The sequence below is a fragment of the Stomoxys calcitrans genome, chromosome 1 (assembly GCF_963082655.1).
Source record: "Stomoxys calcitrans chromosome 1, idStoCalc2.1, whole genome shotgun sequence".
Classification (NCBI taxonomy): domain Eukaryota; kingdom Metazoa; phylum Arthropoda; class Insecta; order Diptera; family Muscidae; genus Stomoxys; species Stomoxys calcitrans.
The window spans coordinates 113,353,433-113,369,966 of NC_081552.1; the positions used below are offsets into that span (position 1 = coordinate 113,353,433).

The 16,534-nt window shown below is 40.9% G+C and overlaps 1 long non-coding RNA gene across 1 annotated transcript; it reads right to left on the minus strand.

Moving 5' to 3' along the window:
• Positions 1-8,287: 8,287 nt before the first annotated feature.
• Positions 8,288-8,899, minus strand: LOC106092456 (uncharacterized). The gene is made up of 2 exons (XR_001222156.2): positions 8,764-8,899; positions 8,288-8,697 (listed from the first exon to the last, which is right to left on the minus strand). It is a non-coding gene; the product is annotated as an uncharacterized LOC106092456 (long non-coding RNA).
• Positions 8,900-16,534: the final 7,635 nt, after the last annotated feature.

The window sequence follows — 16,534 nt, forward strand, 5'->3', positions numbered from 1 at the left end:
TGGGCCCTTCGACACCCTTCGTCAATTTGGCTCTGATCGGTTCAGGTTTGGATATAGCTGCCATATATACCGATCCTCCGAGTTAGGGTCTTAGGCCCATAAAAGCCACATTTCTTATCCGATTGTGCTGAAATTTGGGACAGCAAATTGTGTTAGGCCCTTTGATGTATCTCGTCAATTTGATGCAGATCGGACTAATTTTGGATATAGCTGCCATATAGACCGATCACTCGATTTCAGGTTTTGGGTCCATAAAATGCTCATTTATTGTCCGATGTCGCCGAAATTTGGAATAGTGAGTTAAGTTAAGCCCCTCGACATAATCCTGGCAATATGGCACAGATCGGTTAAGATTTGAATATAGCTGTCATATAGACCGATCTCTCTATTTAAGGTTTTGTTCGCATAAAAGGTGCATTTATTGTCCGATGTCGCCGAAATTCTGGACAGTGAGTTAGGTTAAGCCCTTCGAATTCCTTCTGCAATATGGCCCAGATCAGTCCAGATTTGAATATAGCTGCCATATAGACCGATCTCTCAATATAAGGTTTTGGGTCCGATTTCGCCGAAATTTGGGACAATGAGTTGAGTTAGGCCCTTCGACATTTTTCTGAAACTTGGGCCAAATCGGTTCAGATTTGGATATAGCTGCCATATAGACCGATATCTCGATTTAAAGTTTTGGCCCCATAAAACGCTCATTTATAACCCGATTTCACTTAAATTTGACACAGTGACTTATGTTAGGCTTTTCGAAATCCGTGTCGTATGTAGCGCAGATCGGTTTATTTTTAGATAAAGCTACTTAAAAAACCCATATTTTGTTATACACAATTGAACAATGACTTGTACTTATAAGTATTTGGTCCAAATCGGAACATATTTTAATATAACTGCTATGGGACAAAAGGTATAAAATTTCCACCGGATTTTGATGAAAGGTGGTTTACGTATATTCCCGAGGTGGTGGGTATCCAAAGTTCGGCCCGGCCGAACTTAACGCCTTTTTACTTGTTTTTTTATTTTTTTGCTTACTCTTTGTGTTTGGGTTGCACTCACACCCAAGATATCCTTCATGTGTAGAGTATTGAGCCCATAAAAGAAGCATTTTTTATCCGATTTCGATGAAATTTGGAACATTGAGTTTTGGTAGACCCCTTCACCTTTTTGTTGAATGTGGTTCAGGTGGCCATATTAGGATATATATAAACCGATCTCCGAAATAGAGTATTGAGACCATAAAGGGATAATTTTTCATCCGATTTCGATGAAATAAGAAACAGTGGGTTTTAGTAGACCTCTGCACTTCTTTGTCGAATGTGGTCCAGGTCGGACCATAACGACCGATATGATAACGAAACCACGTGGGATACAAAGAGCAACAGGTGCTTCTAGTTTTGTTGTTGTAGCAGTGAGTTATGTTCCTCTTTTCGTCCTCGGTTCTACTAAATATTCCGATTCAGGTACTCTGCGACTAAGGTGAGGTGTGTCCGGAGGGATCTTGTTCTATGTGAAGTAGGTTTGGCTGGCAGTTTAACTGGAGACGTGTGGTCCCAGGTTACAATCGGGAGAGACATCCAACACTTTGATTCAAGTGGTGAAGTAGTTGACGCGGTTTATACAATTTTATTGAAAATATTTTAAAGTATATACAAAAAACCAAACATAATTTGAGTTGGGGAAAACCATTCTATCACACTGTGGAACACAACAAAAAATAACAGGAAAACTTGCACAGATTTTGATAGAGGAGGCAAAAACAGGAGACACGTGCATCGGCTTTTTGAAAGTTTAAATCGAAAAGTAACCAAACAAAAGGGGGGAAGTTCCACTTTCTGAACACTTTTCTAAATATTCGGCTTACGATAACTTGCAATATTTTCTTTTATACCATCCAACATAGGATGGGGTATACTAATTTCATCATTCCGTTTGTAACACCTAGAAATATTCGTCAGAGACCCCATAAACTATATATATTCTTGATTGTCATAACAATTTAAGTCGATCTAGCCATGTCCGTTTATCCGTCCGTCTGTCGAAAGGAGAAAAGCTAGCCGCTTGATATTTTGCACAAATACTTCTTAACAGTGTAGGTCAGTTGTAAATGGGCCGTATCGGTACATGTTTTGATATAGCTGCCATATAAACCGATCTTGGATCTTGACTTCTTAAGCCACTAGAGGGCGCAATTCTTATCCGATTTGGCTGAAAATTTGCACGAGGTGTTTTGTTATGACTTCCAACAACTGTGCTAAGTATGGTTGTAATCGGTCTATAACCTGATATAGCTGCCATATAAACCGATCTTGGATTTTGACTCCTTGAGCCAATAGAGGGAGCATTTTTAGCAAAATCTATGGTGATGGGTTCCCAAGATTCGGTCCGGTCGAACTGACCAGAGTTTTTACTTGCTATTTTCTTGTTTTATTTTTCAAAAACTAGGAACTTGAGACAGAAATGTATGATTTTTTTCTGCTTTAAGGTTACTGTAATAAACGATAGTATCGATAGTTATCGATATTTTTTGAAAAATATTGAAAATATCGAATGTTTCGAATATCGATAGTTTGCCAGCTCTGTAGTGAACCCATTTAGCAAAGTCTATCTTTCGGTACCGTGTCGTACTAGTGCTCTCCTATTATGCCATTTCATGTCACTCTCACAATTGCAGTTATTACTTTTGGATGCCCTGCAAAAATTCCAAATTCTCTTTTTTCCGATTTTTTCGGGTGTTTGGGCGAATATAATTTTTATTTATAGTTTTACTAGCTGGCCCGGGGCGCTTCGCTACACCATAAAATGGCTTCTTGGAAATGTGTTTTTTAAGCATTTTTATGCTAATAATCAAGACATTCAGAGCTACAGGTCTCGTTCAGATCCACTCTAATTAATTGGTTATCTATTTTCAAAATCATATTTTAAAGCTACCACTTGGGATAGCACATTTTTAAAGATCCGTAGGTGCTTCCTGAGTCCATCCCAATTTGAGGGCAAAACCTGTACTCCACTACCAAAGACCTTTTATTGCTGTCCTGTCCTTTTATTCTATCCCGATCGGTCTTCGTAAATTATTTGTAATTCCTTCTTGTTTTGGGTAGGAAGGGGGAGGGGGATTGCCCTCTGACACGACCTTTCATTTGTGTACAATATGTTCTCAGTCGTCCTACATGACAGCTTGGTATTGGTTTTATTGAGAGGAGAGGGTCGGTCTCCCCGACGCTAAGACCCAAAAGACAATGCTGAATCCTGCTGAAAGCAGGACAAGAATCAAATACTTGAATCCTTATATCAACATTAGATTCGCACTCTACTGACATAGACCTTTCTTTTAATTCATATATTAGCCCGCTGGAACTACACGTCCTATTGAAGGGTATTTAGTGGGTGGGCCAGTTCCAAAATGTGTATACCAGATTCGTAGTCATTTCCCAAAGATCATTTATTTGATACTCATTTCGTGACGTTGGACATTCAGACCTGTTTTGAGGATTTTTAGGGTCTTATAACAGATGTGTACTCAACTTCCAAATACAAAATTGATCCAATCGATATGTCCTGTTGAGGGGTTTTGGGGGTGAAGAGGCGCCTCAGACACACAGGAATAAATTTGTCTATCAGCCGTTTACTCTACTTTTAAATACCTATCATTTTGGGGGGTGGGGAGGCGCCTCAGACAACAAGGAATACATTTTCTTACTCTACTTTTAAATACCTTTCATTTGATATCCATATTGTCCTAATTGGTAAATGTACCCTGCTGGGGGATTTTGGGGGGTGGCGAGGCCCCTCAGACTCCAAGGAACGAATTTTTTTTGTCAGATTTTTACTCTAATTTGATATCCGTATTGCCCAAAGCGGTGAAAGTGACCTGTTGGGAGTTTTTTTGGGGGTGGAGGACCCCGATACCTTAGTTCGTACTCTACCCTTAAATACCTTTCATTTGATGCCCATATTGTTCCAATCGGTCCATTCGGGTGAGTTTTGGGACGGGGCTTCCACCCAAGTAGTTTGACCCCGAAATTTTTTAACAATTTCGTTTTTTTTTTTTTTTGGGTACCATAAAGTGACAAACAAAATTTCGCTTAAGTCGGCGAACCCGTATTCGAGATTTTGCGTTTTTAAAAAATTTAGATATCAAAAAATGAAGTACCATATTTTCTCCGGGAGGATCAAGCTCTTCCATTTGTTGATGTAGTAGTTTGTTGTATTCTATCCTTCGTCTGTTGAGTGTCAAAATCCAGGAACTCTGCGACTAAGATGGGGTGCGTCCACAGATATCTGGATCTGAGTCGAGTGGGTCTGGCTGGGCAGTTAAACAGGTGACGTGTATCGTGTGGTCCCTGGTTACAATTGGGACATACATCTTGCACGTCGGCATCAATCCTTGCTTTGTAGGAGTTGAGGCGGCTGCATCTGGCGGAACGTAATTGAGCCAAAAACTACTATGGTTTGCCGGGGGAGGTCAATTTCTTCAGGTGCAATGGGAGGGAGTCGTTCTCCAAGGACCACATTCCCCGGTAGCTATTCACCGCATCTGATACGCCGCTTGATCTAGAGGTTCTCTCTTGTAGCGCTGGACCTAACGCTCTAGATCATGTAGATCTACCTTAAGGCTTCTGGGCGATGAATACCTATCCACAAGATAATGGTTTGGATGGTTTCTGCGATAACAGCCCAAAAGGTATTGCTTAGACAACATGTAGTCATGTCTTCGTACGGTAGGATCTTTGTCTCCTGATGGAGGTGGTCTACATGAGAACTGAGGAGACAGCCCGTCGCAGTTCGGAGGGCGGCATTTTGACAAATCTGAATATTATTCCACTGCGTGTCATAAAGCTGGCGAGACCACACTGGCGCTGCATAATTTACCACAGACCGGCCAATCGCTTTGTACGTTGTCAACAAGGTTTCTTTGTCAGCACCCCAAGTGCTGCCGGCAAGTGACTTGGGGACCTTGTTTCTACATTTGACTTTATCGAAAATTGCTGTGGCATGCGAGGACAATTTGTAAGAGCTGTCAAAAGTGACATCAAGTTTTTTGGGACATTTGATGGTCGGAATTGTCACTCCGTCGACCATCACTTTCAGCTCCCTACCCACCTCATGGCAGGTATTTTCAGATTTCTTGCAGCGAAATATGAGGCAAGTTCGTTGAGGTAGACGTTCAACCAATTGCAGATGTCAACAATGGGTGGGGGCCTGATGCCGTGATCGTACAATCGTTCGCATATGATACCATCTCAATGCCGTCTGGAACGTGTGGACTGGAGGATAGGTAGAGGTTAAACAGATATCACCCCACCTTGGGGAACTCCCTATTTTACGCTACGGTGCTTCGACTTCCCTAAATTCCACAAATGACTGGCGACCACACAAATAATTCGCGACACAGCGTTCCAGGCCTGGCTGTAGGGACGTGTTAGCGATGTCTTCAAATAGTTTGTCATGACTGACTGTGTCGAATGCCGTCGATAGGTCCAGTGCCACGAGGACCATCTTTGAAAATTTCATAAAAATCGTTTCAGCCGCTTTTGAGTCTATGCAGAACAGACAAGCAAACAAATAAAGCGCTACAATTTCATTTCAATATAATAGTCTTGCTGGACAGGACCCGCTCCGCCGCTCCTTCTTTCACTCTCTTATTTTATCAGAGCCCTTTACTGGCACGGTCAGAAAAAAAATCCTGTTTGGACTTTTTTTCGCCCCAATGTGGATATAATATTGGTGTTCTACTCCCAAACGTCTTTCATTTGAGCCTTATATTGCTCAATGGTCTCATAATGCTCTGCACTTAGCCCAGAAAAAATATCAGTATTGTGCTCTACTGTTAAATTACTTTTATTTGAGCCGCAATTGCAATTGTTTTAGGGGATGTTTATGGGGTGAAACTTCCCCCAAACGCTTGGTCCCAAATTGGATGTCAAATTCATTTTCTACTATCGTTTTCTATTATTAGTATACCCCCCATAAGATGGGGGGTATACTAATTTCGTCATTCTGATTGTAACTACTCGAAATATTCGTCTGAGACCCCATAAAGTATATATATTCTTGATCGTCGTGAAATTTTATGTCGATCTAGCCATGTCCGTCCGTCTGTCCGTCCGTCCGTCCGTCTGTCTGTCGAAAGCACGCTAACTTCCGAAGGAGTAAAGCTTGCCGCTTGAAATTTTGCACAAATACTTCTTATTAGTGTAGGTCAGTTGGTATTGTAAATGGGCCATATCGGTCCATGTTTTGATATAGCTTGGATCTTGACTTCTTGAGCCTCTAGAGTGCGCAATTCTTATCCGATTGGAATGAAATTTAGCACGACGTGTTTTGTTATGATATCCAACAACTGTGCCAAGTATGGTTCAAATCGGTTCATAACCTGATATAGCTGCCATATAAACCGATCTGGGGTCTTGACTTCTTGAGCCTCTAGAGTGCGCAATTCTTATCCGATTGGAATAAAATTTTGCACGACGTGTTTTGTTACGATATCCAACAACTGTGCCAAGTATAGTTCAAATCGGTTCATAACCTTATATAGCTGTCATATAAACCGATCTTGGGTCTTGACTTCTTGAGCCTCTAGAGGGCGCAATTCTTATCCAATTTGAATGAATTTTTGCACGTAGTATTTTGTTATGATATCCAACAACTGTGCAAAGTATGGTTCAAATCGGTTCATAACCTGATATAGCTGTCATATAAACAGATCTGGGGACTTGACTTCTTGGGCTTCTAGAGGGCGCAATTCCTATCCGATTTGGCTGAAATTTCGCAAGACGTTTTTTATTGTTACTTTCAACCACTATGTCAAATAAAATACAAGTCGGTTCATAACCTGATATAGCTGCCATATAAACCGATCTGGGATCTTGATTTCTTGAGCCTCTAGAGGTCGCAATTATTATCCGATTTGCCTGAAATTTTGTACGACGGATCCTCTCATGACCATCAACATACGTGTTTATTATGATCTGAATCGGTCTATAGCCCGATACAGCTCCCATATAAATCGATCTCTCTATTTTACTTCTTGAGCCCCCAAAGGGCGCAATTCTTATTCGAATTGGCTGACATTTTATACAGGTCTCCAACATATAATTTAATTGTGGAAACCGGAGCATATCTTGATATCGCTCTAATAGCAAAGCAAATCTTTTCTTATATCCTGTTTTGCCTAAGAAGAGATGCCGGGAAAAGAACTCGACAAATGCGATCCGATAAGATTCGGCCCGGCCGAACTTAGCACGCTTTTACTTGTTTCCATTGTAGGCAAACAAGGCCGATTTAAAGAGAGTTTAGGGGGCGGCCTCTGAATTAATATCAGCGCCTTTCTAGAGCACGATTTTATTTAAGTCCCATAATGTCAAGCATTTTGGGATACCACCACATTTTTAAAGATCCGCAGACATTTGGTTAAATTTATTGACATAAAATTTATACATAAATTTAATGAATTTTTGCACGTAGTATTTTGTTATGATATCCAACAACTGTGCCAAATATGGTTCAAATCGGTTCATAACTTGATATAGCTGCCATTAAACCGATCTGGGATCTTGACTTCTTGAGCCTCTAGAGTGCGCAATTCTTATCCGATTTGAATGAATTTTGGCACGTAGTATTTTGTTATGATATCCAACAACTGTGCAAAGTATGGTTCAAATCGGTTCATAACCTGATATAGCTGTCATATAAACAGATCTGGGGACTTGACTTCTTGGGCTTCTAGAGGGCGCAATTCCTATCCGATTTGGCTGAAATTTCGCAAGACGTTTTTTATTGTTACTTTCAACCACTATGTCAAATAAAATACAAGTCGGTTCATAACCTGATATAGCTGCCATATAAACCGATCTGGGATCTTGACTTCTTGAGCCTCTAGAGGTCGCAATTATTATCCGATTTGCCTGAAATTTTGTACGACGGATCCTCTCATGACCATCAACATACGTGTTTATTATGATCTGAATCGGTCTATAGCCCGATACAGCTCCCATATAAATCGATCTCTCTATTTTACTTCTTGAGCCCCCAAAGGGCGCAATTCTTATTCGAATTGGCTGACATTTTATACAGGTCTCCAACATATAATTTAATTGTGGAAACCGGAGCATATCTTGATATCGCTCTAATAGCAGAGCAAATCTTTTCTTATATCCTGTTTTGCCTAAGAAGAGATGCCGGGAAAAGAACTCGACAAATGCGATCCGATAAGATTCGGCCCGGCCGAACTTAGCACGCTTTTACTTGTTTCCATTGTAGGCAAACAAGGCCGATTTAAAGAGAGTTTAGGGGGCGGCCTCTGAATTAATATCAGCGCCTTTCTAGAGCACGATTTTATTTAAGTCCCATAATGTCAAGCATTTTGGGATACCACCACATTTTTAAAGATCCGCAGACATTTGGTTAAATTTATTGACATAAAATTTATACATAAATTTAGGTACTGTGTTGTTGTTGTTGTCACACTTGCATGTGGAATGGGGATAGCGATTCTTGACCAGCCTCTGGGAAGGCTGCATCGTTCCTATACATAAAACCGACGCTGTGCACAAGTGTTCCACAGTTGAAAAAATATTGCTTCACGGTTACCTTGTGTAAATTGTAATGGTATACCAATGGTTTCACTTCGCAAATTATGTGCTAAGTTCTTACGCTTAAATTTCTCGTACAGGCGATAGTCAGTTCGGGATGATCCTAAAAATGTAATTATGAGTTTTTAACAGAGATGGTCTGTCGGAAACTCCGACGTATATGATATACATTTCTGACGCATCATACATACGCCAAACACGTCATAAGCCTTTCCAAAAAATATATTTTTAGACATAATTGAAAAATAGTTAGCAAATTGTAGAACTACAAGAGGATGAAAATAACAGAGAAATTTTGTGCTCTCAAAATTGTACAGCAAATGTCATCCTTATAGGTGTCGGTAATTATTTTATATTTCTTCAAAGCAAGTAGCTCTGCCGAAAAAAATAAAAACGAGTAAAAAGGCATTAAGTTCGTTCGGGCCGAACTTTGGATACCCACCACCTCGGGTATATATGTAAATCACCTTTCGTCATAATCCGGTGAAAAATGAATAATTTATGCCCCCATGCAGCTATAACGAAAAATACCGGACTCTGTCCCAAATGTGTATATCAGATTCGTGGTCAACTCTCAAAGACCTTTTACTTTTAACCCGTTTAGGTCACGTTGGACACTCATGCCCCTTTTTGGGGTTGGAGAGGTCCCGTAGACACCTTGGACCAAATTCTTATAATGAATAATTTATGCCCCCATGCAGCTATAACGAAAAATCCCGGACTCTGTCCCAAATGTGTATATCAGATTCGTGGTCAACTCTCAAAGACCTTTTACTTTTAACTCGTTTAGGTCACCTTGGACACTCATGCCCCTTTTTGGGGTTGGAGAGGTCCTGTAGACACCTTGGACCAAATTCTTATAACAGATGTGTGCTCAACATCCAAACACCTTTCATTTAAAACCCATATTGACCCAATAGGTAAATATGTTCTGTTGCGCGGTCTTTGGGGGTGGGGTGCGCCTCAGATACCAAGGAATAAATGTTTATATCAGCTGTTGATTAAACTTTTAAATAGCTTTCATTTGATATCCATATTGTACCAATCGGTAAATATATCATGCTGGGGGTGGGGTGGGATTACATTTTTTATGTCAAATTTTTACTCTATTTTTAAATACCTCTCATTTGATACCCATATTGCCCAAAGCGTTAAGTGTCCTGTTGGGTGGTGTTATTGGGGTGGGGAAGTTAACGTCAAAAGCAACAACAAAAAATCTATTTTTAGACTTGTACAAATAACAGTCAATGATATGAAACTATTTAGCTAAACATGAATTATATTCCGCAATTATCCGCAATATAAATCCGCAATTACTTTTTGGGCAACCCAATAGAACACCGAAAGGTTGGGTTAAAAAGAGGGTGCAGATATTAATCCGCCCCTTGTCACTATTGACATACACTTTAGCCAGTAATCGACTTGTTATGCGCTCTAAAAACTGAAAAGTAACCTCGGAAAAGAAAATTTTAAGTTAGGAATTCCATGCTACTTACAAAATCCGTAATTGTTTTTCTTACCACTCTCCTAAGTTGGATCATGTCTGGTATCGTGTACCCTAAGTACAGGTGTCTGTTGTACGCGAAAGCCGGGCAATGACAAAGAAAATGATTCAACATCTGATCATCTTTCTCACATGCCCTACACATGCTATCACTTGCCGCACCGATTTTACATAAGTAAGCTCGTAGTCCTGTGTGTTCCGTTATGATTCCAATAGCTATATTGGCCTCCTTCTTATTTCCTTACAGTAATAGCCTCGTCTTCTCACGATCTGTATAGCCACATATGATTTTCACCGTTCTACCGACTGTTTCGCTGTTCCACAATGTTACATGTCGCCCACGGGCTTAAATCGGACTGCGTCAACCCGAAAGGCTTCGGGTTAACCAAGTTTATTGACGGCAGTCTTTTGGCCTTCAAATTTCAAAAGTTGCAAAGTTCTGGCCCTAACCTTTTGGTACCTTTTAGTGTCTAAATGTACAAATTGCCAAAAGCTTATTAATGGTGATTTCGATTGTGAAAAAAAGTGCAGCATTTTTTCGACATGTTGCACTGAGATCGAAATTTTGTGTTCGATTCTCCAAAAAAGTGTAACCCCACCACCGGGTAAATGTTCGTTTGTAATGGTGTTGCCCACTGAAAGTGAAAAAATGCTGCATTTTCTACACCGTGGCTAGGCTAGGATGGAGAATGCCGCACTTTAAATCAGCTGCTATCATCTCATGTGCATGCCACCGTTCAAGCAAATTTTGGTTGAAAAGAAGAAGAAGAAAACAATTTGTAGAATGTTTGGCAAAATATTAAAAAGAAATACATAAAAAAAGGAAAAAGTAATCGCGTTTTATTTAGCTAACGGCATATTAGATGCATTGCTACATTTTACAGCATTATTTGGTTGAAATTACAATATACGGGCATATTAACATGTTCGATTGAAAATGTAAAAAGTGTAAAACTATGAGAGGGATAAGGCAGCATTCCCAAAATGTTGTCCCGTATAAGTGCAACATTAGTGTAACATTTTTTTTCAGAATCGAAATCACCATAAGATTCCTAGCATGGTGTGCTATGTGTTCCAAAATTCAAAGCTCTAGCTTAATTAACAAAGAAAGTACCAAATATTACCAATTAAGGTACTAAACGTACTATTTATACGCGAAAGCCGGACAATGACAAAGGAAATGCTCCAACGTCTCATCATCTTCCCCGCATGCCCTACACATGCTATCACTTGCCGCACCGATTTTACATAAGTGCGCTCGTAGTCCTATGTGTCCCGTTATGATACCAATAGCTATACTGACCTTCTTCTTGCTTCCTTTCAGTAATAGCCTCGTCTTCCCATGATCTGGATCCCCCATAGGATTTTCGCCGTTCTACCGACTGTTTCGCTGTTCCACAATGTTATATGCGCGTTTGTCGACCACGAGCTTAAATCGGACTGCGTCGACCCGAAAGGCTTCGGGTTAACCAAGTTTATTGACGGCAGTCTTTCGGCCTTCACCGCCAAATCATCTGCCCTTTCATTCCCCCTTACTCCGTTATGGCCCAGCACCCAAACGACGCGGGTTTTACCATCCTCAAGGAATGCGTTTATTTCCTGGTTCCGTCCTGGTTGTTATTGACCTTATAGCAATTTTACTGTCAGTAAAGATGTTCACAATCGACGTCCTCGCGTTAGCACCACACCACCTCACGCATTCCGTGATCGCCCGGATCTCCGCCTGCAGGACCGTATTATGGTCAGGCAGTCTAAAACAGATCTCCGTCCCTGGGTTCTCAATGTAAACCACCAGACCTACTTTGTCCTCTAGCTTTGATTCATCCGTGTAACATGATCTTCCAGATGGCAATACAAGACTGTGCCGATGCCAGCAGTGCCTCGCACTCGACTTTAAGGTTCATTTCAGGTATCCGATCGGAAACCTCTTCGCTTCCATCCAGGTTTCCTATCGTCGCCTAGATTGTACCGCGATGGTATGAGCTGCTCCCATCCTCAATCCATTCTCCCATCGTCTTAAGTCTAATAGCGGTAGTGGCTGCCTCACACTTAATCTGTATATCAATCGGTCGGATATTTAGAATAGTCTCCAGTGCCCTAGTGGACGTGGTCCTCATCGCTCCGGCTATGCCAAGAAAACATGTTCTCTGAACCTGTTGTATGGTCCTTATGTTGCACTTTTTCTCCATAGCAGTCTACAAAACTACTGAGGCGTAAGTACGTATTGGTCCAATCACGCTTCTGTAGAGCCAGTGGACTATCATAGGATTCAGGCCTCATTTCGAGCCTACGGCCCGTCTACATAGTGCCCAACATCTGTGAGCCTTCCCAGTACGCTCCTGAATGTGACACTTCCAATTCAGTTTCCTGTCCAAGATCACACCTAAGTATTTGATCTTGTCAGATATCGAAATCGTCTTATTGAGGAAACATGGTGCGTTAAATTGGCCCACCTTCGACTTCCACGTGAACAGGCATATTTCAGTATTCTCTGGGTTAACATTGAGACCTCTGGGTCTAGCCTAGTCACATGCCATATGCAAGACCCTTTCGGCCCTTCTGCATAGCTCGTTCGGATCTTTACCTCTTAAAAGTATTATAACATCGTCTGCGTAGGAGACGGCTTCAAATCCCTCCTCAGTCAGCATTCGTAATAGGTCATTCATGGTGGTCCCCCATAGGAGTGGCGATAAAATGCCCCCCTGTGGCGAGCCCTGCGCCACTTTCTGCCTTATATTTATGCCATGGGACACACAATTTATCCACCTGTTCCTTAGCATATGGTTTATCCAGTCTTTAAGGACCGGGTCCACCCGGTACTGTTCTAAGGATTGGATCAGTGTGTCGCTCCGCACATTGTTAAAAGCCCCCTCAATGTCAATGCATACCGCCAGTGTGTACGTCTTCGCATCGAAGGATTCTTCTATTTTATGCACAACCTCGTGCAGAGCAGTCTCCACCGACCTTCCCTTGACATAGGCATGCTGCTTGTATTTAAGCAGTTCGCTGGATGTCCTACCCCTTATCATGGTGTCCACAATACGTTCCATGGTTTCGAGTAGAATGGACGTAAGACTTATGGGTCTGTAGGCCTTTGGTGTCTCATAACTTGCTTTGCCAGGATTGGGTATAAACACCACCCTTGCTTCCTGCCAGGCTTGCGGAGTATATAAAAGTCCTAGGCACGCTGTGAAAATTTTTGCCAGACGAGGCGCCAGATAGTCGGCCTCTTTCTGCAGTAACGCCAGAAATATTCCATCAGATCCGGGTGACTTAAATGGTTTGAAGCTCCTCAAGGATTCCTTCGCCATAAATTCCGTTATTATAAACCTTCGATCAACGTCATTATTCCAAGATTCCAGTGTCTCGGTGAGTCCCTTCGTATCCCGTGGAAAATGGGTTTTCATCGAAAGCCTCAACATGTCCTCTGTTGTCTCTGCTCTCACTCCCATGTCGTCTACTAAAGTTTCAGTTTGGACATGGGTTTTTGAGATAAACTTTTTTATCTTGGCGGCGTCATTAATGCTATCGACCTGCTCGCAGAAAGCTTCCAGGAGGCACCTTTTGCCGGTCTGGTAATCTTATGATATTCCTTGAGCCGTGTGTAATATACATCCCAATAGATTTCAGCTTTTTTACGACGTGCTCTGTTAAAAAATCTGCGGACCTCTTTCCCAGTATTGCGAATCTCCCCGGTCATCCAGTGTTTTCCCCAATTTTAAGCGCTTTAGCTCAATTCTTAAAGAAAGTACCATTTTGTACGTTTTATTACCTAAACATAGAAATTAAAAAAATCGTCATATTACTCTATATAGAATACTGTAAAGAAAGTACTATTTTAATTTCAATTTATTGGTTCTATTACTAAGCCAAACAAGGTCTTATATTTTTGCAAAAATATATCACTAATTGAAACTACTCCATAACTATTTTATACCTCCAAGCACCTAAACATACGAATCAAAAACATGTACAAGCGTGCTAAGTTCGGCCGGGCTGAATCTTGGGATCCCATCACCATGGATTCTGCTAAAAATTAACACAATATAAATTTAATTGAAGGATATAATTTTATTCTACATGCCAAACTTCTAGGCACCCCATAAGGATGATAAGTAGACCGTTTCGCATGGGAGCTATATCAGATTACAAACTGATTTGGACCGTATTTGGAAGTCGCAGCAGAAAACCGCATGCAAAATTTCAGCCCGATAAGACAAATTTGCGGCTTGTACTAAGCGAAGTTGTTGGAAGGCACAACAGAACACCACATGCAAAATTTCAGCCAAATGGGAGCTATAATAGGTTATAGCTGTATAATAGGTTATAGCTGTTGATAGTCTTAACAGAACACTTCATGTTCAATTTCAGCCAAATCGGACAAAAATTGCTCAAGAAGTCAATTCGGGAAATCGTTTTGTATGGGAGCTATATCAGGTTAAAGACCGATTTGAACCGTACTTGCCATTGTTGTTGGAGGTCATAACAGAAAACTACATGCAAAATATCAGCCAATCAGACAAAAATTGCAGCTTCCAGGCGCTCAAGAAGTCAAATCGGGAGCTGTATCAGGTTATAGACCGATTCGAACCGTACTTATAGTACATTGGTTGGAAGTCATAACAGAACACTACGTGCAAAATTTCAGCCAAATCGAACAAAAATTGCGGCTTCCAGGGGCTCAAGAAGTCAAATCGGGAGATCGGTTTATATGGGAGCTATTGGGTTGCCCAAAAAGTAATTGTCGGTAATATAGTAGTAATATAGTCGGCGTTGACAAATTTTTTCAACGGCTTGTGACTTTGTAATTGCATTCATTCTTCTGTCAGTTATCAGCTGTTACTTTCAGCTTGCTTTAGAAAAAAGTGCGCGAAATTTTGTTTACATTTGTTTGTTTGGCGTCAATTTTAATATGGGTACCACATGTATTGAAGGAAATTCATTTAACAAACCGAATCAACCCTTAAACGCAATGAATTCGATTCGTTTTTAAAACGAATCATAACTGGAGATGAAAAATGAAAGCATGGTGAACCAGCTCAAACCACTTCAAAGGCTGATATCCACCAAAAGAAGGTTATGCTGTCTAATTGGTGGGATTGGAAGGGTGTGGTATATTTTGAGCTGCTTCCAAGGAACCAAACGATTAATTCGGATGTTTACTGTCAACAATTGGACAAATTGAATACAGCCATCAAGGAGAAGCGAACAGAATTGGTCAATCGTAAAGGTGTCATATTCCACCAGGACAACGCTAGACCGCACATATCTTTGGTCACTCGCCAAAAACTGAGTGAGCTTGCCTGGGAACTTTTGATGCATCCACCATATAGCCCTGACCTTGCATCATCAGACTACCATTTATTTCCATCTTTGCAGAACTCCTTAAATGGTAAAACTTTCGGCAATGATGAGGCTATAAAATCGCACTTGGTTCAGTTTTTTGCAGATAAAGGCCAGAAGTTCTATGATACAATACAATATATCAAGTTAAAGACACATTTGGCCGTACTCGGCACAGTTGTTGGTAGTCATAACAGAACACTACATGCGAACACTAAGTGCGACTTGTAAGGGCTCAAGAATTCAAATCGCGAGATCGGTTTATATAAGAGCGATTTCAGGATATATACCGATTTAGACCATACTTAACGCATTTATTGGAAGTCATTACAGAACACTACGCGCAACATTTCAGCCAAATCGAACAAAACTTCTAGGCTTCCAGGGACTCAAGAAGTCAAATCGGGAGATTGTTTTATATGAAAGCTATATCCAAATCTAAACCGATATGGCCCATTTGCAATCCTTAATGACCTACAGTAATATTAAGCATCTGTGAGAATTTTCAAGCGGCTAACCTTACGCGTTCGACCGCTGTCGTGATTCCGACAGACGAACGGACGGGCATGGCTAGATCGACTCAAAATGTCGAGACGATCAGGAATATGTATACCTTATGGGGTCCTATATCAATATTTCGAGGTGTTACAAACGGAATGACTAGGTTGGTGCACCACCATCCTATGGTGATGGTGGCGCTTGCGATGAAAATGTTGGACATTTTTGCCAAAACAAATAATTTTGGATGGTCTTTCGATAAAATAAGGTGGTTTTAGTCCAAACGGGATGTAGGTTTTAAAATTGTCCGGACCCCACTAAAATTATTTTATCTACAGAAAAATTTAAATTAAATTTATTTATTCTAAACAAAAAAATGCAGTTACATTTTTTAAAAATATGGAGTTTCATATTTATAAAGTACTAGCCGAACCGGGCTCGCTCCGCTGCGCCTTCTTTAACTCTCTAATATCTTTTTAGTGTGGGGACACTTCGCCCTGAATGCGGATATCGAATTCGTGCCATTGTAGCCTATGACGTTGAACGCGTTCGAATCTTGACAAGAACATCGAACAAAGCGGTGTTTAATCCCTCT